This window comes from Synchiropus splendidus, chromosome 19 (assembly GCF_027744825.2).
Source record: "Synchiropus splendidus isolate RoL2022-P1 chromosome 19, RoL_Sspl_1.0, whole genome shotgun sequence".
Classification (NCBI taxonomy): domain Eukaryota; kingdom Metazoa; phylum Chordata; class Actinopteri; order Syngnathiformes; family Callionymidae; genus Synchiropus; species Synchiropus splendidus.
Genome location: NC_071352.1, coordinates 226,731 through 248,579, shown reverse-complemented (window position 1 = coordinate 248,579; position 21,849 = coordinate 226,731).

The window sequence follows — 21,849 nt, the reverse complement described above, 5'->3', positions numbered from 1 at the left end:
AGAACGCCAAACATAAAAATGTTGAGAACTTTGGAAAAACACTTCAGACAGCTTAGATTTGATGTGCAACTACTAGAAAGACCCTTTCTGCTATAGTGGGATGTTTAAATGTCATGTTCTGAAGCTTCCCTGCAAAGTGATGGCACAATGCAGAAAACGCGTTTTCAGCCTGAGATAAGGTTGATTCCGGAACGCCAAACATAAGGATGTTGATAACTTTGGGAAAACACTTCAGACAGCTTAGATTTGACGAGCAACTACGAGAAAGACCCTTTCTGCTATAGCGGGAGGTGAAAACTTCATGTTCTGAAGCTTCCCTGCAAAGTTATGGCACAAAGCAGAAAACGCGTTTTCAGCCTGAGATGAGGTGGGTTCCAGAACGCCAAACATAAAAATGTTGATAACTTTGGAAAAACATTTCAGACAGCTTAGATTTGATCTGCAACTACTAGAAAGACCCTTTCTGCTATAGTGGGAGGTGAAAATTTCATGTTCTGAAGCTTCCCTGCAAAGTTATGGCACAATGCAGAAAACCCGTTTTCAGCCTGAGATAAGGTTGATTCCGGAACGCCAAACATAAAAATGTTGATAACTTTGGAAAAACACATCAAACAGCTCAGATTAGATGTGCAACTACTAGAAAGACCCTTTCTGCTATAGTGGGAGGTGAAAATTTCATGTTCTGAAGCATCACTGCAAAGTTAAGCCACAATGCAGGAAACGCATTTTCAGCCTGAGATAAGGTCGATTCCGGAACGCCAAACATAAAAATATTGATAACTTTGGAAAAACACTTCAGACAACTTAGATTTGATGTGCAACTATTAGAAAGACCCTTTCTGCGATAGTGGAAGGTGAAAATTTCATGTTCTGAGGGTTTCCTGCAAAGTTATGGCAAATTGCGTAAAACGCGTTTTCAGCTTGAGATAAGGTTGATTCCGGAACGCCAAACATAAGAATGTTAATAACTTTGGAAAAACACTTCAGACAGCTTAGATTTGATGTGCAACTACTAGAAAGGCCCTTTCTGCTACTGTGGGAGGTGAAAATTTCATGTTCTGAAGCATCCCTGCAAAGTTAAGCCACAATGCAGGAAACGCATTTTCAGCCTGAGATAAGGTCGATTCCGGAACGCCAAACATAAGAATGTTGATAACTTGGAAAAACACTTCAGACAACTTAGATTTGATGTGCAACTACTAGAAAGACCCTTTCTGCTCTAGTGGGAGGTGAAAATTTCATGTTCTAAAGCTTCCCTGCAAAGTTATGGCACAATGCGTAAAACGCGTTTTCAGCCTGAGATAAGGTTAATTTCCGGAACGCCAAACATAAAAATGTTGATAACTTCGGAAAACCACATCAGTCAGCTTAGATTTGACGTGCAACTACGAGAATGACCCTTTCTGCTATAGTGGGATGTGAAAATGTAATGTTCTGAAGCTTCTCTGCAAAGTTATGGCACAATGCGTAAAACGCGTTCTCAGCCTGAGATAAGGTCGATTCCGGAACGCCAAACATAAAAATGTTGATAACTTTGGAAAAACACTTCAGACAGCTTAGGTTTGACGAGCAACTACTAGAAAGACCCTTTCTGCTATAGTGGGAGGTGAAAACTTCATGTTCTGAAGCTTCCCTGCAAAATTATGTCACAATGAAGAAAACGCGTTTTCAGCCTGAGATTAGGTCGATTCCAAAACACCAAACTGAAAAATGTTGATAACTTCGGGAAAACACTTCAGACAGCTTAGATGTGATGTGCAACTACTAGAAAGATCCTTTCTGATATAGTGGGAGGTGAAAATTTCATGTTCTGAAGCTTCCCTGCAAAGTTAAGGCACAGTGCAGAATACGCGTTTTCAACCTGAGATATGGTCGATTCCGGAACGCCAAACATAAAAATGTTGATAAGAACCAGAATGCGATGTTTGGAAGAACATTTCAGTCAGCTTAGATTTGATCTGCAAGTACTAGAAAGACCCTTTCTGCTATAGTGGGAGGTGAAAATTTCATATTCTGCAGCTTTCCTGCAAAGTTATGGCACAATGCAGAAAACGCGTTTTCAGCCTGAGATAAGGTCGATTCCGGAACGCCAAACATAAAAATGTAGATAACTTTGGAAAAACACTTCAGACAGCTTAGATTTGATGTGCAACAACTAGAAAAACCCTTTCTGCTATAGTGGGATGTTTAAATGTCATGTTCTGAAGCTTCCCTGCAAAGTTATGGCAGAATGCGTAAATCGTGTTTTCAGCCTGAGATAAGGTCGATTCCGGAACGCCAAACATAAAAGTGTTGATAACTTTGGAAAAACACTTCAGACAGCTTCGATTTGATGTGCAACTACTAGAAAGACCCTTTCTGCTATAGTGGGAAATGAACATTTCATGATCTGAAGGTTCCCTGCAAAGTTATGGCACAATGCAGAAAACGCGTTTTCAGCCTGAGAAAAGGTCGATTCAGGAACACCAAACATAAAAATGTTGAAAACTTTCGAAAAACACTTCAAACAGCTTAGATTTGATGTGCAGCTACTAGAAAGACCCTTTCTGCTATAGTGGGAGGTGAAAATTTCATGTTCTGAAGCTTTCCTGCAAAGTTATGGCACAATGCAGAAAACACGTTTTCATCCTGAGATGAGGTCGATTCCGGAACGCCAAACATAAAAATGTGGACAACTTTGGAAAAACACTTCAGACAGCTTAGATTTGAAGTGCAACAACGTGAAAGACCCTTTCTGCTATAGTGGGAGGTGAAAATTTCATGTTCTGAAGCGTCCCTGTGATGTTATGGCACAATGCACAAAAACTCTTTTTCAGCCTGAGATAAGGTGGGTTTCGGATCGCCAAACATAAAAGTGTTGAAAACTTTGGTAAAACACTTCAGACAGCTTAGATTTTATGTGCAACTACTAGAAAGACCTTTTCTGCTATAGTGGAAGTTTAAAATGTCATGTTCTGATGCTCCCCTGAAAAGTTATGGCACAATGTAGAAAACGCGTGTTTAGCCTGAGATAAGGTCGATTCCGGAACGCCAAACATAAAAATGTTGATAACTTTGGAAAAACACTTCAAACAGCTTAGATTTGATGTGCAACTACTAGAAAGACCCTTTCTGCTATAGTGGCAGGTGAAAATTTCATGTTCTGAAGCTTCTCTTCAAAGTTATGGCACAATGCAGAAAACGCGTTTTCAGCCTGACATAAGGTGGGTTTCGGAACGCCAAGCATAAAAATGCTTATAACTTTGGAAAAACACTTCAGACAGCTTAGATTAGACGTGCAACTACTAGAAAGACCCGTTCTGCTATTGTGGGATATGAAAATTTCATGTTCTGACGCTATACTGCAAAGTTATGGCACAATGCAGAAAATGCGTTTACAGCCTGAGATAAGGTGGGTTCCGGAATGCCAAACATAAGAATGTTGATAACTTTGGAAAAACACTTCAGACAGCTTAGATTTGATGTGCAACTACAAGAAAGACCCTTTCTGCTACAGTGGGAGGTGAAAATTTCATGTTCTGAAGATTCCCTGAAAAGTTATGGCACAATGCAGAAAACGCGTTTTCAGCATGAGATAAGGTCGATTCCGGAACGCCAAACATTAAAATGTTTATAACTATGGAAAAACACTTCAGACAGCTTAGATTTGATGTGCAACTACTAGAAAGACACTTTCTGCTATAGTGGGATGTGAAAATGTCATGTTCTGAAGCTTCCCTGCAAAGTTATGCCACAAAGTAGAAAACTCGTTTTCAGCCTGAGATAAGGTCGATTCCGGAACGCCAAACATAAAAATGTTGATAACTTTGGAAAAACACTTCAAACAGCTTAGATTTGATGTGCAACTACTAGAAAGACCGTTTCTGCTAAAGTGGGATGTGAAAATGTCATGTTCTGAAGCTTCCCTGCAAAGTTATGCCACAAAGCCGAAAACGCGTTTTCTCATAAGGTGCGATCCGGAACGCTAAACATAAAAATGTTGATAACTTTGGAAAAACACTTCAAACAGCTTAGATTTGATGTGCAACTACTAGAAAGACCCTTTCTGCTATATTGGGAGTTGAAAATTTCATGTTTGGAAGCTTCCATGCAAAGTTATGGCACAATGCAGACAACGATTTTTCATCCTGAGATAAGGTCGATTCCGGAACGCCAAACATAAAAATGTTGATAACTTTCGAAAGACCCTTCAGTCAGCTTAGATTTGATGTGCATCTACTAGAAAGACCCTTTCTGCTATATTGGGAGTTGAAAATTTCATGTTCTGAAGATTCCCTGCAAAGTTATGGCACGATGTAGAAAATGCGTTTTCAGCCTGAGATAAGGTCGATTCCGGAACGCCAAACATAAAAATGTTGATAACTTTGGAAAAACACTTCAGACAGCTTAGATTTGATGTGCAACTACTAGAAAGACCCTTTCTGCTATATTGGGAGTTGAAAATTTCATGTTCTGAAGCTTTCCTGCAAAGTTATGGCACAATGCGTATAACGCGTTTTCAGCCTGAGATGAGGTTGATTTCAGAACGCCAAACATAAAAATGTTGATAACTCAGGAAAAACTCTACAGACAGCTTAGATTTGATGTGCAACTACTAGAAAGACCCTTTCTGCTATAGTGGGAGGTCAAAATTCCATGTTCTGAAGCTCCCCAGAAAAGTAAAGGCACAATGCAGAAAACGCATTTTCAGCCAGAGATAAGGTGGGTTCCGGAACGCCAAACATAAAAATGTTGATAACTTTGGAAAAACACTTCAGACAGCTTAGATTTGATGTGGAACTACTAGAAAGACCCATTCTGCTACAGTGGGAGGTGAACATTTAATGTTCTGAAGCTTCCCTGCAAAGTTTTGGCACAATGCAGAAAACGCATTTTCATGCTGAGATAAGGTCGATTCCGGAACGCCAAACATAAAAATGTTGATAACTCAGGAAAAACTCTACAGACAGCTTAGATTTGATGTGCAACTACTAGATATACCCTTTCTGCTGAAGTGGGAGGTGAAATTTTCATGTTCTAAAGCTTCCCTGCAAAGTTATGGCACAATGCAGAAAACGCGTTTTAAGCGTGAGATAAGGTCGATTCAGGAACGCCAAACATAAAAATGTTGCTAACTTTGGAAAAACACTTCAGACAGCTTAGATTTGATGTGCAACTACTAGAAAGACCATTTCTGCGATTGTGGGAGGTGAAAATTTCATGTTCTGAAGCTTCCCTGCAAAGTTATGGAACAATGCGTTAAACGCGTTTTCAGCCTGAGATAAGGTCGATTCAGGAACGCCAAACATTAAAAATATGATAACTTTTGAAATACACTTCAGACAGCTTAGATTTGATGTGGAAGTACTAGAAAGACCCTTTCTGCTATAGTGGGGGGTGAAAATTTCATGTTCTGAAACTTCCCTGCAAAGTTATGGGACAATGCAGAGAACGCGTTTTCAGCCTCACATAAGGTCAATTCCGGAATGCCAAACATAAAAATGTTGATAACTTCGGAAAAACACTTCAGACAGCTTAGATTTGATGTGTAAGTACTAGAAAAACCCTTTCAGCTATAGTGGGAGGTGAACATTTCATGTTCCGGGGGGTCCCTGCAAAGATATGGCACAATGCAGATAACGCGTTTTCAGCCTGAGATAAGGTCGATTCCAGAACGTCAACCATAAAAATGTTGATAACTTTGGAAAGCCACTTCAGACAGCTTAGATTTAATCTGCAACTACTAGAAAGACCCTTTCTGCTATTGTGGGAGGTGAAAATTTCATGTTCTAAAGCTTTATGCAAAGTTATGGCACAATGCTGAAAACGCGTTTTCAGCCTGAGATAAGGTGGGTTCCGGAACGCCAAACATAAAAATGCTGATGACTTTCGAAAAACACTTCAGAGAGCTTAGATTTGAAGTGCAACTACTAGAATGACCCTTTCTACTATAGCGGGAGGTGAAAATTTCATGTTCTGAGGCTTCCCTGCAAAGTTACGGCACAATACAGAAAACACATTTTCAGACTGAGATAAGGTGGGTTCCAGAACGCCAAACATAAAAATGTTGATAACTTTGGAAAAACATTTCAGACAGCTTAGGTTTGATCTGCAACTCCTAGAAAGACCCTTTCTGCTATAGTGGGAGGTGAAAATTTCATGTTCTGAAGCTTTATGCAAAGTTATGGCACAATGCAGAAAACACATTTTCAGCCTGATTTCAGGTGGGTTCAGGAATGAGAAACATAAAAAAGTTGATAACTTTAGAAAAACACTTCAGACAGCTTAGATTTGATGTGCAACTCACAGAAAGACCCTTTCTGATATAGTGGGTGGTGAAAATTCGATGTTCTGAATCTTCTCTGCAAAGTTATGGCACAATGCAGAAAACGCATTTTCAGCCTGAGATAAGGTTGATTCCGGAACGCCAAACATAAAAATGTTGATAACTTTGGAACAACACTTCAGACAGCTTAGATTTGATGTGCAACTACTACAAAGACTGTTTCTGTTTTAGAGGAAGGTCAAAATGTCATGTTCTGAAGCTTCCCTGCAAAGTTATGGCACAATGCAGAAAAGGCGTTTCCAGTAAGGCGCGATCCGGAACGCCAAACATAAAAATGTTGATAACTTGGGAAAAACACTTCAGACAGCTTAGATTTGTTGTGCAAGTACTAGAAAGACCCTTTCTGCTGTAGTGGGAGGTGAAAATTTCATGTTCTGAAGCTTCCCTGCAAAGTTCTGGCACAATGCAGAAAACGCGTTTTCAGCCTGAGATAAGGTGGGTTCCGTAACGCCAAACGTAAAATTGTTGATAACTTTGGAACAACACTTCAGACAGCTTAGATTTGATGTGCAACTACTAGAAAGACCCTTTCTGCTATAGTGGGAGGTTAAAATTTCATGTTCGGAAGCTTTATGCAAAGTAGTGGCACAATGCGTAAAAAGCGTTATCAGCCTGAGATAAGGTCGACTCCGGAACGCCAAACATAAAAATGTTGATAAGTTTGGAAAAACACTTCAGACAGCTTAGCTTTAATGTGCAACTACTAGAAAGACCCTTTCTGCTATAGTGGGATGTGAAAATTTCATGTTCTGAAGCTTCCCTGCAAAGTTATGGCACAATGCAGAAAAAACATTATCAGCCTGAGATAAGGTCGATTCCGGAACGCCAAACATAAAAATGGTGTTAACTTTGGAAAAACACTTCAGACAGCTTAGATTTGATGTGCAACTACTAGAAAGACCCTTTCTGCTGAAGTGGGAGGTGAAAATTTCATGTTCTAAAGCTTCCCTGCAAAGTTATGGCACAATGCAGAAAACGCGTTTTAAGCGTGAGATAAGGTCGATTCAGGAACGCCAAACATAAAAATGTTGCTAACTTTGGAAAAACACTTCAGACAGCTTAGATTTGATGTGCAACTACTAGAAAGACCATTTCTGCGATTGTGGGAGGTGAAAATTTCATGTTCTGAAGCTTCCCTGCAAAGTTATGGAACAATGCGTTAAACGCGTTTTCAGCCTGAGATAAGGTCGATTCAAGAACGCCAAACATTAAAAATATGATAACTTTTGAAATACACTTCAGACAGCTTAGATTTGATGTGCAAGTACTAGAAAGACCCTTTCTGCTATAGTGGGGGGTGAAAATTTCATGTTCTGAAACTTCCCTGCAAAGTTATGGGACAATGCAGAGAACGCGTTTTCAGCCTCACATAAGGTCAATTCCGGAATGCCAAACATAAAAATGTTGATAACTTCGGAAAAACACTTCAGACAGCTTAGATTTGATGTGTAAGTACTAGAAAAACCCTTTCAGCTATAGTGGGAGGTGAACATTTCATGTTCTGAGGGTTCCCTGCAAAGATATGGCACAATGCAGATAACGCGTTTTCAGCCTGAGATAAGGTCGATTCCAGAACGTCAACCATAAAAATGTTGATAACTTTGGAAAGCCACTTCAGACAGCTTAGATTTAATCTGCAACTACTAGAAAGACCCTTTCTGCTATTGTGGGAGGTGAAAATTTCATGTTCTAAAGCTTTATGCAAAGTTATGGCACAATGCTGAAAACGCGTTTTCAGCCTGAGATAAGGTGGGTTCCGGAACGCCAAACATAAAAATGCTGATGACTTTCGAAAAACACTTCAGAGAGCTTAGATTTGAAGTGCAACTACTAGAATGACCCTTTCTACTATAGCGGGAGGTGAAAATTTCATGTTCTGAGGCTTCCCTGCAAAGTTACGGCACAATGCAGAAAACACATTTTCAGACTGAGATAAGGTGGGTTCCAGAACGCCAAACATAAAAATGTTGATAACTTTGGAAAAACATTTCAGACAGCTTAGGTTTGATCTGCAACTCCTAGAAAGACCCTTTCTGCTATAGTGGGAGGTGAAAATTTCATGTTCTGAAGCTTTATGCGAAGTTATGGCACAATGCGTAAAACGCATATTCAGCCTGAGATAAGGTCGATTCCGGAACGCCAAACATTAAAATGTTGATAACTTTGGAAAAACACTTCAGACAGCTTAGATTTGATGTGCAACTCACAGAAAGACCCTTTCTGATATAGTGGGTGGTGAAAATTCGATGTTCTGAATCTTCCCTCCAAAGTTATGGCAAAATTTGTAAAACGCATTTTCAGCCTGAGATAAGGTGGGTTCCGGAACGCCAAACATAAAAATGTTGATAACTTTGGAAAAACACTTCAGACAGCTTAGATTTGATATGCAACTACTAGAAAGACCCTTTCTGTTATAGTCGGAGGTGAAAATTTCATGTCCTGAAGCTTCTCTGCAAAGTTATGGCATAATGCAGAAAACGCATTTTCAGCCTGAGATAAGGTTGATTCCGGAACGCCAAACATAAAAATGTTGATAACTTTGGAAAAACACTTCAGACAGCTTAGATTTGATGTGCAACTAATAGAAAGACCCTTTCTGCTATAGTGGGATGTTTAAATGTCATGTTCTGAAGCTTCCCTGCAAAGTTATGGCACAATGCAGAAAAGGCGTTTTCAGCCTGAGATAAGGTTGATTCCGGAACGCCAAACATAAAAATGTTGATAACTTTGGAAAAAAACTTCAGACAGCTTAGATTTGACGAGCAACTACTAGAAAGACCCTTTCTGCTGTAGTGGGAGGTGAAAATTTCATGTTCTGAAGCTTCCCTGCAAAGTTCTGGCACAATGCAGAAAACGCGTTTTCAGCCTGAGATAAGGTTGATTCCGGAACGCCAAACATAAAAATGTTGATAACTTTGGAAAAAAACTTCAGACAGCTTAGATTTGACGAGCAACTACTAGAAAGACCCTTTCTGCTATAGTGGAAGGTGAAAATTTCATGTTCGGAAGCTTCCCTGCAAAGTTAAGGCACAGTGCAGAAAACGCGTTTTCAGCCTGAGATAGGGTCGATTCCGGAACGCCAAACATAATAATGTTGATAACTTTGGAAAAACACTTCAAACAGCTTAGACTTGATGTGCAACTACTAGAAAGACCCTTTCTGCTATAGTGGGATGTTAAAATTTCATTTTCTGAAGCTTCCTTGCAAAGTTATGGCACAATGCAGAAAACATGTTTTCAGCCTGAGATAAGGTTGATTCCTTAACGCCAAACATAAAAATGTTGTTAACTTTGGAAAAACACTTCAGACAGCTTAGATTTGATGTGCAACTACTAGAAAAACCCTTTCTGCTATAGTGGGAGGTGAAAATTTCATTTTCTGATGCTTCCCTGAGAAGTTATGGCACAATGCTGAAAACGCGTTTTCAGCCTGAGATAAGGTGGGTTCCGAAACGCCAAACGTAAAAATATTGATAACTATCGAAAAACACTTCAGACAGCTTCGATTTGATGTGAGACTACTAGAAAGACCCTTTCTGCTATAGTGGGATATGAAAATTTCATGTTCTGAAGCTTCCCTGCAAAGTTATGGCAGAATGCGTAAATCGTGTTTTCAGTCTGAGATAAGGTCGATTCCGGAACGCCAAACATAAAAGTGTTGATAACTTTGGAAAAACACTTCAAACAGCTTTGATTTGATGTGTAACTACAAGAAAGACCCTTTCTGCTGTAGTGGGTGGTGAACATTTCATGTTCTGAAGCTTCCGTGCAAAGTTATGGCACAATGCGTAAAACGTGTTTTCAGCCTGAGATAAGGTCGATTCCGGAACGCCATACATAAAAATGTTGATAACTTTGGAAAAACACTTCAGACAGCTTCGATTTGATGTGCAACTACTAGAAAGACCCATTCTGCTATAGTGGGAGATGAAAATTTCATGTTCTGAATATTCCCAGCAAAGTTATGGCATAAAGCAGAAAACGCGTTTTCAGCCAGAGACAAGGTGGGTTCCGGAAAGCCAACCGTAAAAATATTGATAACTTTGGAAAAACACATTAGACAGCTTAGATTTGTTGTGCAACTACTAGAAAGACCCTTTCTGCTCTAGTGGGAGGTTAAAATTTCATGTTCTGAAGCTTCCATGCAAAGTTATGGCACAATGCAGACAACGCGTTTTCAGCCTGAGATAAGGTTGATTCTGGAACGCCAAACATAAAAATGTTGATAACTTTCGAAAAACACTTCAGACAGCTTAGATTTGATGTGCAACTACTAGAAAGACCCTTTCTGCTATAGTGGGACGTGAAAATTTCATGTTCTGAAGCTTCCCTGCAAAGTTATGGCACAATGCAGAAAAACTGTTTTCAGCCTGAGATAAGGTGGGTTCCGGAACGCCAAACATAAAAATGTTGATAACTTTGGAAAAACACTTCAGACAGCTTAGATATGATGTGCAACTACTAGAAAGACCCTTTCGGCGACAGTGGGAGGTTAAAATTTCATGTTCTGAAGCTTCCCTGCAAAGTTATGGCACAATGCAGAAAACGCGTTTTCAGCCTGAGATAAGGGGGTTTCCGGAACGCCAAACATAAAAATTTTGATAACTTTGGAAAAACATTTCAGACAGCTTAGATTTGATGTGCAACTACTAGAAAGACCCTTTCTGCTATAGTGGGAGGTGAAAATTTCATGTTCTGAAGCTTCCCTGCAAAGTTATTGCACAATGCGTAAAACGCGTTTTCAGCCTAAGATAAGGTCGATTCCGGAACGCCAAACATAAAAATGTTGATAACTTTGGAAAAACACATCAGACAGCTTAGATTTGTTGTGCAACTACTAGAAAGACCCTTTCTGCTATAGTGGGAGGTTAAAATTTCATGTTCGGAAGCTTTGATGCAAAGTTATGGCACAATGCAGACAACGCGTTTTAAGCCTGAGATAAGGTCGATTCTGGAACGCCAAACATAAAAATGTTGCTAACTTTCGAAAAACACTTCAGACAGCTTAGATTTTATGTGCAACTACTAGAAAGACCCTTTCTGCTATAGTGGGAGGTTAAAATTTCATGTTCGGAAGCTTCCATGCAAAGTTATGGCACAATGTAGACAACGCGTATTAAGCCTGAGATAAGGTCGATTCTGGGACGCCAAACATAAAAATGTTGATAACTTTCGAAAAACACTTCAGACAGCTTAGATTTGATGTGCAACTACTAGAAAGACCTTTTCTGCTGTAGTGGAAGTTTAAAATGTCATGTTCTGATGCTCCCCTGCAAAGTGATGGCACAATGCAGAAAACGCGTTTTCAGCCTGAGATAAGGTTGATTCCGGAACGCCAAACATAAGAATGTTGATAACTTTGGAAAAACACTCCAGACAGCTAAGATTTGATGTGCAACTACTAGAAAGACCCTTTCTGCTATAGTGGGATGTGAAAATTTCATGTTCTGAAGCTTCCCTGCAAAGTTATATCACAATGCAGAAAACGCATTTTCAGCCTGAGATAAGGTTGATTCCGGAACGCCAAACATAAGAATGTTGATAACTTTGGAAAAACACTCCAGACAGCTAAGATTTGATGTGCAACTACTAGAAACGCCCTTTCTGCTATAGTGGGATATGAAAATTTCATGTTCTGAAGATTCCCTGCAAAGTTATGGCAGAATGTGTAAATCGCGTTTTCAGCCTGAGATAAGGTCGATTCCTGAACGCCAAACATAAAAATGTTGATAACTTTGGAAAAACACTTCAAACAGTTTAGATTTGATGTGCAACTACTAGAAAGACCCTTTCTGCTATAGTGGGAGGTGAAAATTTCATGTACTGATGCTTCCCTGCAAAGTTATGGCACAATGCAGAAAACGCATTTTCAGCCTGATATAAGGTGGGTTCAGGAAGGAGAATCATAAAAATGTTGATAACTTTGGAAAAACACCAGACAGCTTAGATTTGATGTGCAACTACTAGAAAGACCTTTTCTGCAATAGTGGAAGTTTAAAATGTAATGTTCTGAAGCTCCCCTGAAAAGTTATGGCACAATGCAGAAACAACGTTTTCAGCCTGAGTTAAGGTGGGTTCCGGAACGCCAAACATAAAAATGTTGACAACTTTGGAAAAACATTTCAGACAGCTTAGATTTGATGTGCAACTACTAGAAAGACCCTTTCTGCTATAGTGGGAGCTGAAAATTTCATGTTCTGAAGCTTCCCTGCAAAGTTGTGGCACAATGCTTAATACGCGTTTTCAGACTGAGATAAGGTGGGTTCCAGAACGCCAAACATAAAAATGTTGATAACTTTGGAAAAACATTTCAGACAGCTTAGATTTGATCTGCAACTACTAGAAAGACCCTTTCTGCTATAGTTGGAGGTGAAAATTCGATGTTCTGAAGCTTCAGTGCAAAGTTATGGCACATTTCCGAAAACGCGTTTTCAGTCTGAGATAAGGTCGATTCCGGAACGCCAAACATAAAAATGTTGATAATTTTGGAAAAACACTTCAGACAGCTTAGATTTGATGTGCAACTACGAGAAAGACCCTTTCTGCTACAGTGGGATGTGAAAATTTCATGTTCTGAAGCTTCCCTGCAAATTTATGGCACAATGCGTAAAACGCGTTTTCAGCCTGATATAAGGTCGATTCCGGAAAGCCAACCATAAAAATGTTGATAACTTTGGAAAAACATTTCAGACAGCTTAGATTTGATGTGCAACTACTAGAAAGACCCTTTCTGCCATTGTGGGAGGTGAAAATTTCATGTTCTGAAGCTTCCCTGCAAAGTTATGGCACAATGCAGAAAACGCGTTTTCAGCCTGAGATAAGGTCGATTCCGAAACGCCAAACGTAAAAATGTTTATCACTTTGGAAAAACACCAGACAGCTTAGATTTGAAGTGTAACTACTAGAAATACCCTTTCTGCTATAGTGGGATGTGAAATTTTTATGTTCTGAAGCTTCGCTGCAAAGTTATGCCACAATGCAGAAAACGCGTTTTCAGCTTGAGATTAGGTCGATTCCGGAACGCCAAACATAAAAATGTTGATAAATTTCGAATAACACTTCAGACAGCTTATATATGATGTGCAACTACTAGAAAGACCCTTTCTGCTATAGTGGGAGGTTAAAATTTCATGTTCGGAAGCTTCCATGCAACGTTATGGCACAATGCAGACAACGCGTTTTAAGCCTGAGATAAGGTCGATTCTGGAACGCCAAACATAAAAATGTTGATAACTTTCGAAAAACACTTCAGACAGCTTAGATTTGATGTGCAACTTCTAGAAAGACCCTTTCTGCTAGAGTGGGATGTGAAAATTTCGTTTTCTGAAGCTTCCCTGCAAAGTTATTGCACAATGCGTAAAACGCGTTTTCAGCCTAAGATAAGGTCGATTCCGGAACGACAAACATAAAAATGTTGATAACTTTGGAAAAACATTTCAGACAGCTTAGATTTCACGTGAAATTATTAGAAAGACCCTTTCTGCCATTGTGGGAGGTGAAAATTTCATGTTCTGAATCTTCATGGCAAAGTTATGGAACAATGCGTGAAACGCGTTTTCAGCCTGTGATCAGGTCGATTCAGGAACACCAAACATAAAAATGTTGAAAACTTTCGAAAAACACTTCAGACAGCTTAGATTTGATGTGCAACTACTAGAAAGACCCTTTCTGCTATATTGGGAGGTAAAAATTTCATGTGATGAAAATTCCCTGCAAAGTAATGGCACAATGAAGAAAACGCGTATTCAGCCGGAGATAAGATCGATTCCGGAACGCCAAACATAAAAATGTTGATAACTTTGGAAAAACACATCAGACAGCTTAGATTTGATGTGCAACTACTAGAAAGACCCTTTCTGCTATAGTGGGAGGTTAAAATTTCATGTTCTGAAGCTTCTCTGCAAAGTTATGGCACAATGCAGAAAACTTGTTTTCAGCATGAGACAAGGTCAATTCCGGAAAGCCAAACATAAAAATATGATAACTTTGAAAAAACATTTCAGACAGCTTAGATTTGATGTGCAACTACTAGAAAGACCCTTTCTGCTATAGTGGGAGGTGAAATTTTCATGTTCTGAAGCTTCGCTGCAACGTTCTTGCACGATGCGTAAAACTCGTTTTCAGCCTGAGATGAGATTGATTTCAGAACGGCAAACACAAAAATGTTGCTAACTTTGGAAAAACACTTCAGACAGCTTAGATTTGATGTGCAACTACGAGAAAGACCCTTTCTACTATAGTGGGAGCTGAAAATTTTATGTTCTCAGGCTTCACTGCAAGGTAATGAAACAATGCAGAAAACATGTTTTCAGCCTGAAATAAGGTGGGTTCCGGAACGGCAAACAAAAAAATGTTGATAACTTTGGAAAAAACCTTCAGACAGCTTAGATTTGATGTGCAACTACTAGAAAGACCATTTCTGCTCTAGTGGCAGGTGAAAATTTCATGTTCTGAAGCTTCCCTGCAAATTTATGGCATAATGCAAAAAACGTGTTTTCAGCCTGAGATAAGGTCGATTCCGGAACGCCAAACTTAAAAATGTTTTTAACTTTTGAAAAACACTTCAGACAGCTTAGATTTGATGTGCAACTACTAGAAACACCCTTTCTGATATAGTGGGAGGTGAAAATTTCATGTTCTGAAGCTTCCCTGCAAAGTTATGGCACAATGCAGAAAACGCGTTTTCAGCCTGAGATCACGTTGATTCCGCAACACTGTAGTGATTCCTTCTCCAGAGATTCAAGCATAGACCTGGTGAACTTTTCCGGAATGTGTAACTTCAACTCGGAGACATCTCCTTGGGTTCCCACCATGCCTTTGGCAGCTCAGAGGTTTCTGAACCCTCCGATAAGGACCATAAATCATTGGAATGGTCAAAGGGGGGAGAGACTAGAGCAACAGTCCAGGATGCTGTGGCGTAGGAGAAAAAAACCCTGACCAACTTGTGAACCCTGTTTGGTGGGGGACACACACAGCTCCCCCTTCTCCAGGTTCCAGATGAACAAAAACAGACTTATATGTGAAGGTGTCTTAAGGTGTATTTCTAAAAAAAGGACTTTTGCTTTCCACTTAATCCATGGTTTCCACAGGATGTTCCAGCAAACCCGATGCCCTGAACATGTGATGTTAAACTTGACATGAATGGTTGATTGTTATATTGATCATTATAGAAGGTTATGTGCTAGGATGGTCATGTTTGGTGTCGTTTGAATGCTTAAATTGAGATGGGAAAGTTTTGACAGATTGTGAGCAACTTTACAACTCAGGTAATGTTTTATTGTCAAATGAAACTCTGGTACTGGGAGAATCCAGATCTCCCATCTGCAGACTGGAATTTACGACCTTGTCAGGGGAGGAGGAGGAGGATGGCTTGGAAACCCTCGTCCAATCAGCGACAGGTGATGGGACTCCTTCAACCAATCAAAACTGGGCAATGACACTCTTCATGAGAGTTTAAAAGACCCGGTCAAAAGAACTTCGACAGTTCTCGTTCTTTTTCCTTTGTTTGCCTGCTTCTGCCACTTCTTCTGGCTACCTCGCCTCCTGCAACCAACTTCATCGACGGCTCCTGCTCAAGCTTCCTGCAAAGACTCCTGCTGCTCCTCCACTCACTGCACGTCCAAGTGTGAGAGTCATTGAGGAACTTCTTCAAAGTTGCACATCGCCCTCGTCCTCCAGCGGTCTGCCAAGCCAGAGCTTCCTTCAGGAACGGCCCTGTCACACCACGTGATCACAGCCGGCAGCCGTGACGAGTGCGCGACTCCAACTTTCAACAACCTTCCGCTATCTGGAGTGTGTCATTAAGGCGACCACTCTAGAAGGTTGTTCAGACCGGTGAATCACCTGGCACGAGACAAAGATACGCTTCCGGTCCTACGCCGCTCTCTGCCAGCTACGATCACTCCGTCTGCGCCGAAAGATCCACGACGGTCCGGAAGACGATCCGAGAGTGCCATCCACGCCTGAAGCCGCGGGTCCTCATCACCTTCGAGTCACCTCGCTGGGAACCAGGACGCCTCCCTCCAAAGCCGCCTGCCTCCTCCCTCATCTCCTGACCGACTTTCTGCATCTACTCATCATCCTCTCATCCATCCATCCATCCATCCATCCCATTCATCCCTCCACTCATCGTCAAAGTAAGCCGCTGTGTGTCATCTCTGCGCAGATTGGTGTGTTGGGTTTAGTAATATCATTACTTGCCTGAGGTTGACAGTTAGACTAGAACGTCTCAACTTTCCCATCAGTTACATACGCGTCTGATGCAGTATTGATATTGCTTCATAACTGGTTTACGCTTCCATCGCGATATTGTCGGGATCATCTCATTCTCCTTTGCATCTTTCCTGTTTCTTTCTGTCCTTTTATTCTTAAATAAATCTATAAAATTACGTTGGTCTTGATCACGTTACTTTGGAGTGTATTATAATCAATCTAAGAGCCTCTGATCAGCAAAGGACATTACATCACGAGTAGTGACTTCAGATAAATAGATTGATTACGCTAATAATTAATTAAGTTACCACCGTTAATTAATTAATTAAGTGTTAATCAAGAAAGCTTAATAGTCTCCTGGAAACTATATTTCAGGTGGTGCCCCAAACTTTCGAGGAGATATTATTTTTCATAATATCCACGTCACAGACGCAGGCGTCCGTGACCAGACCATCCGTCACTTTCACTACAACACCAAACATAAAAATGTTGATAACTTCCGAAAAACACTTCAGACAGCTTAAATTTGTTGTGTAACTACTAGAAAGACCCTTTCTGCTATAGTGGGAATTGAAAATTTCATGTACTGAAACTTCCCCGCAAAGTTATGGCACAATGCAGAAAACGCATTTTCAGCCTGACATAAGGCGGGTTATGGAACGCCAAACATAAAAAAGTTGATAACTTCAGAAAAACACTTCAGACAGCTTAGATTTGATGTGCAACTACTAGAAAGACCAGTTCTGCTATAGTGGGTAGTGAAAATTTCATGTTCTGAAGCTTCCCTGTAAATTTATGGCAAAATGCGTGAAACGCGTTTTCAGCCTGAGATAAGGTCGATTCCGCAACGCCAAACATAAAAATGTTAATATCTTTTGAAAAACACTTCAGACAGCTTAGGTTTGATGTGCAACTACTAGAAAGACCCTTTCTGCTACAATGGCAGGTGAAAATTTCATGTTCTGAAGCTTCCCTGCAAATTTATCGCAGACTCCGAAAAAGGCTTTTTCAGCCTGAGATAAGGTCGATTCTGGAACGCCAAACATAAAAATGTTGATAACATTTGAAAAACACTTCAGACAGCTTAGACTTGATGTGCAACTACTAGAAAGACCGTTTCTGCTACAGTGGGATGTGAAAATTTCATGTTCTGAAGCTTCCCTGCAAATTTTGTGGCACAATGTAGAAAACGCGTTTTTAGCCAGAGAGAAGGTCGATTCCGGAACGCCAAACATAAAAGAGTTGATAACATTTGAAAAACACTTCAGACAGCTTAGATTTGATGTGCAACTACTAGAAAGACCCTTTCTGCTACAGTGGGATGTGAAAATTTCGTGTTCTGAAGTTTCCCTGCAAAGTTATGGCACAATGCTTAAAACGCGTTTTCAGCCTGAGATAAGGTCGATTCCGGAACGACAAACATAAAAATGTTGATAACTTTTGAAAAACACTTCAGACAGCTTAGATTTGATGTGCAACTACGAGAAAGACCCTTTCTGCTACAGTGGGATGTGAAAATTTCATGTTCTGAAGCTTCCCTGCAAATTTATGGCACAATGCGTAAAACGCGTTTTCAGCCTGATATAAGGTCGATTCCGGAAAGCCAACCATAAAAATGTTGATAACTTTTGAAAAACACTTCAGACAGCATATATTTGATGTGCAACTACTTGAAAGACCCTTTCTGCTAAAGTGGGATTCGAAAATTTCATGTTCTGAAGCTTCCCTGCAAAGTTATGGCACAATGCAGAAAACGCGTTTATAGCCTGAGATCAGGTCGATTCCGGAACGCCAAACATAAAAATGTTGATAACTTTAGAAAAACACTTCAGACAGCTTAGATTTAATGTGCAACTACTAGAAAGACCCTTTCTGCTACAGTGGGATGTGAAAATTTCATGTTCTGAAGCTTCCCTGCAAAGTTGTGGCACACTGCTTAAAACGCGTTTTCAGCTTGAGATAAGGTCGATTCCGGAACGCCAACATAAAAGAAGTTGATAACCTTGGAAAAACACTTCAGACAGCTTAGATTTGATGTGCAACTACTAGAAAGACCCTTTCTGCTATAGTGGGAGGTGAAAATTTCATGTTCTGAAGCTTCCTTGCAAAGTTATGGCACAATGCAGAAAACACGTTTTCAGCATGAGATAAGGTCGATTCTGGAACGCGAAACATAAAAATGTTGATAACTTTCGAAAAACACTTCAGACAGCTTAGATTTGATGTGCAACTACTAGAAAGACCCTTTCTGCTATAGTGGCATGTGAATATTTCATGTTCTGAAGCTTGCCTGCAAAGTTATGGCACAATGCAGAAAACGCGTTTTCAGCCTGAGATAAGGTCGATTCCGGAACGCAAAACATAAAAAAGTTGATAACTTTTGAAATACACTTCAGACAGCTTAGATTTGATGTGCAACTACTAGAAAGACCTTTTCTGCTATAGTGGAACTTTAAAATGTCATGTTCTGATGCATCCCTGCAAAGATATGGCACAATGCAGAAAACGGGTTTTCAGCCTGAGATAAGGTGGGTTTCGGAACGCCAAGCATAAAAATGTTGATAACTTCGGAAAAAGACTTCAAACAGCTTAGATTTGATCTGCAACTACTAGAAAGACCCTTTCTGCTATAGTGGGAGGTGAAAATTCGATGTTCTGAAGCTTCACTGCAAAGTTATGGCACAATGCAGAAAACGGGTTTTCAGCCTGAGATAAGGTTGATTCCGGAACGCCAAACATAAAAATGTTGATAACTTTGGAAAGTCACTTCAGACAGCTTAGATTTGATGTGCAACTACTAGAAAGACCCTTTCTGCAATAGTGGGAGCTGAAAATTTCATGTTCTGAAGCTTCCCTGCAAAGTTATGGCACAAAGCAGAAAACGCGTTTTCAGCCTGAGATAAGGTGGGTTCCGGAACGCCAAACATGAAAATGTTGATAACTTTGGAAAAACACTTCAGACAGCTTATATTTGAAGTGCAACTACTAAAAAGACGCTTTCTGCTATAGTGGGAGGTGAACATTTCATGTTCTGAAGCTTCCCTGAGAAGTTATGGCACAATGCAGAAAACACGTTTTCAGCCTGAGATAAGGTGGGTTCCGGAACGCCAAACATAAAAATGTTGATAACTTTCGAAAAACACGTCAGACAGCTTAGATTTGAAGTGCAACTACTTGAAAGACCCTTTCTGCTATAGTGGGAAGTGAAAATTTCATGTTCTGAAGCTTCCCTGCAAAGTTATGGCACAATGCAGAAAACGCATTTTCAGCCTGATATAAGGTGGGTTCAGGAACGAGAAACATAAAAATGTTGACGACTTTGGAAAAAACACTTCAGACAGCTTAGATTTGATGTGCAACTAGGAGGAAGACCCTATCTGCTATCGTGGGTGGTGAAAATTCGATGTTCTGAAGCTTCCCTGGAAAGTTACTGCACAATGCGTAAAACGCGTTTTCAGCCTGAGATAAGGTCGATTCCGGAACGCCAAACATAAAAATGTTGATAACTTTGGAAAAACACTTCAGACAGCTTAGATTTGATGTGCAAATACTAGAAAGACCATATCTACAATAGTGGGAGGTGAAAATTTCATGTTCTGAGGCTTCCCTGCAAAGTTATGGCACAATCCAGAAAAGATGTTTTCAAACTGAGATAAGGTTGATTCCGGATCGCCAAACATAAAAATGTTGATAACTTTGGAAAAACACCTCAGACAGCTTAGATTTGATGTTTAACTACTAGAAATACCCTTTCTACTGTAGCGGCAGGTGAAAATTTCATGTTCTGAGGCTTCCCTGCAAAGTTATGACACAATACAAAAAACACGTTTTCAGACTGAGATAAGGTGGGTTCAGTAACGCCAAACATAAAAATGTTGATAACTTTGGAAAAACATTTCAGCCAGCTTAAATTTGATCTGCAACTAATAGAATGACCCTTTCTGCTATTGTGGGAGGTGAAAATTTCATGTGCTGAAGCTTTATGCAAAGTTATGGCAAAATGCGTAAAACACGTTTTCAGCCTGAGATAAGGTCGATTCCGGAACACCAAACATAAAAATGTTGATAACTTTGTAAAAACACTTCAGACAGCTTAGATTTCACGCGAAACTACTAGAAAGACCCTTTCTGCTATAGTGGGAAGTGAAAATTTCATGTTCTGAACCTTCCCTTAGAATATATGGCACAATACAGAAAACACGTTTTCAGCCTGAGATAAGGTGGGTTCCAGAACGCCAAACATAAAAATGTTGATAACTTTGGAAAAACACTTCAGACAGCTTAGATTTGATGTGCAACTACTAGAAAGTCCCTTTCTGCTATAGTGGGAGTTGAAAATTCGATGTTCTGAAGCTTCCCTGCAAATTTATGGAACAATGCATTTAACGCGTTTTCAGTCTGAGATAAGGTTGATTCAGGAACGCCAAACATAAAAAAGTTGATAACTTTTGAAATACACTTCAGACAGCTTAGATTTGATGTGCAACTACTAGAAGGACCCTTTCTGCTATGGTGGCAGATTAAAATTTCATGTTCTGAACCTTCCCTGCAAAGTTATGGCACAATGCAGAAAACGCGTTTTCAGCCCGAGATTAGGTCGATTCCGTAACGCCAAACATAAAAATGTTGATAACTTTGGAAAAACACGTCAGACAGCTTAGATTTGATGTGCAACTACTAGAAAGACCCTTTCTGCTTCAGTGGGATGTTAAAATTTCATGTTCTGAAGCTCCCCTGCAAAGTTATGGCAAAATATGTAAAACGCGTTTTCAGGCTGAGATAAGGTGGGTTCCAGAACGCCAAACATAAAAATGTTGATAACTTTGGAAAAAAACTTCAGAGAGCTTAGATTTGATGTGCAACTACTAGAAAGACCCTTTCTGCTATAGTGGGAGGCGAATATTTCATGTTCTGAAGCTTCCCTGAAAAGTTATGGCACAATGCAGAAAACGCGTTTTCAGCCTGAGATAAGGTCGATTCCGGAACGCCAAACATAAAAATGTTGAGAACTTTGGAAAAACACTTCAGACAGCTAAGATTTGATGTGCAACTACTAGAAAGACGCATTCTGCTATAGTGGGAGGTTAAAATTTCATGTTCTGAAGCTTCCCTGCAAAGTTATGGCAGAATGCGTAAATCGTGTTTTCAGCCTGAGATAAGGTCGATTCTGTAACGTCAAACATAAAAATGTTGATAATTCTGGAAAAACACTTCAGACAGCTTAGATTTGATGTGCAACTGCTAGAAAGAAGCTTTCTGCTATAATGGGAGGTTAAAATTTCATGTTCTGAAGCTTTCCTGAAAAGTTATGG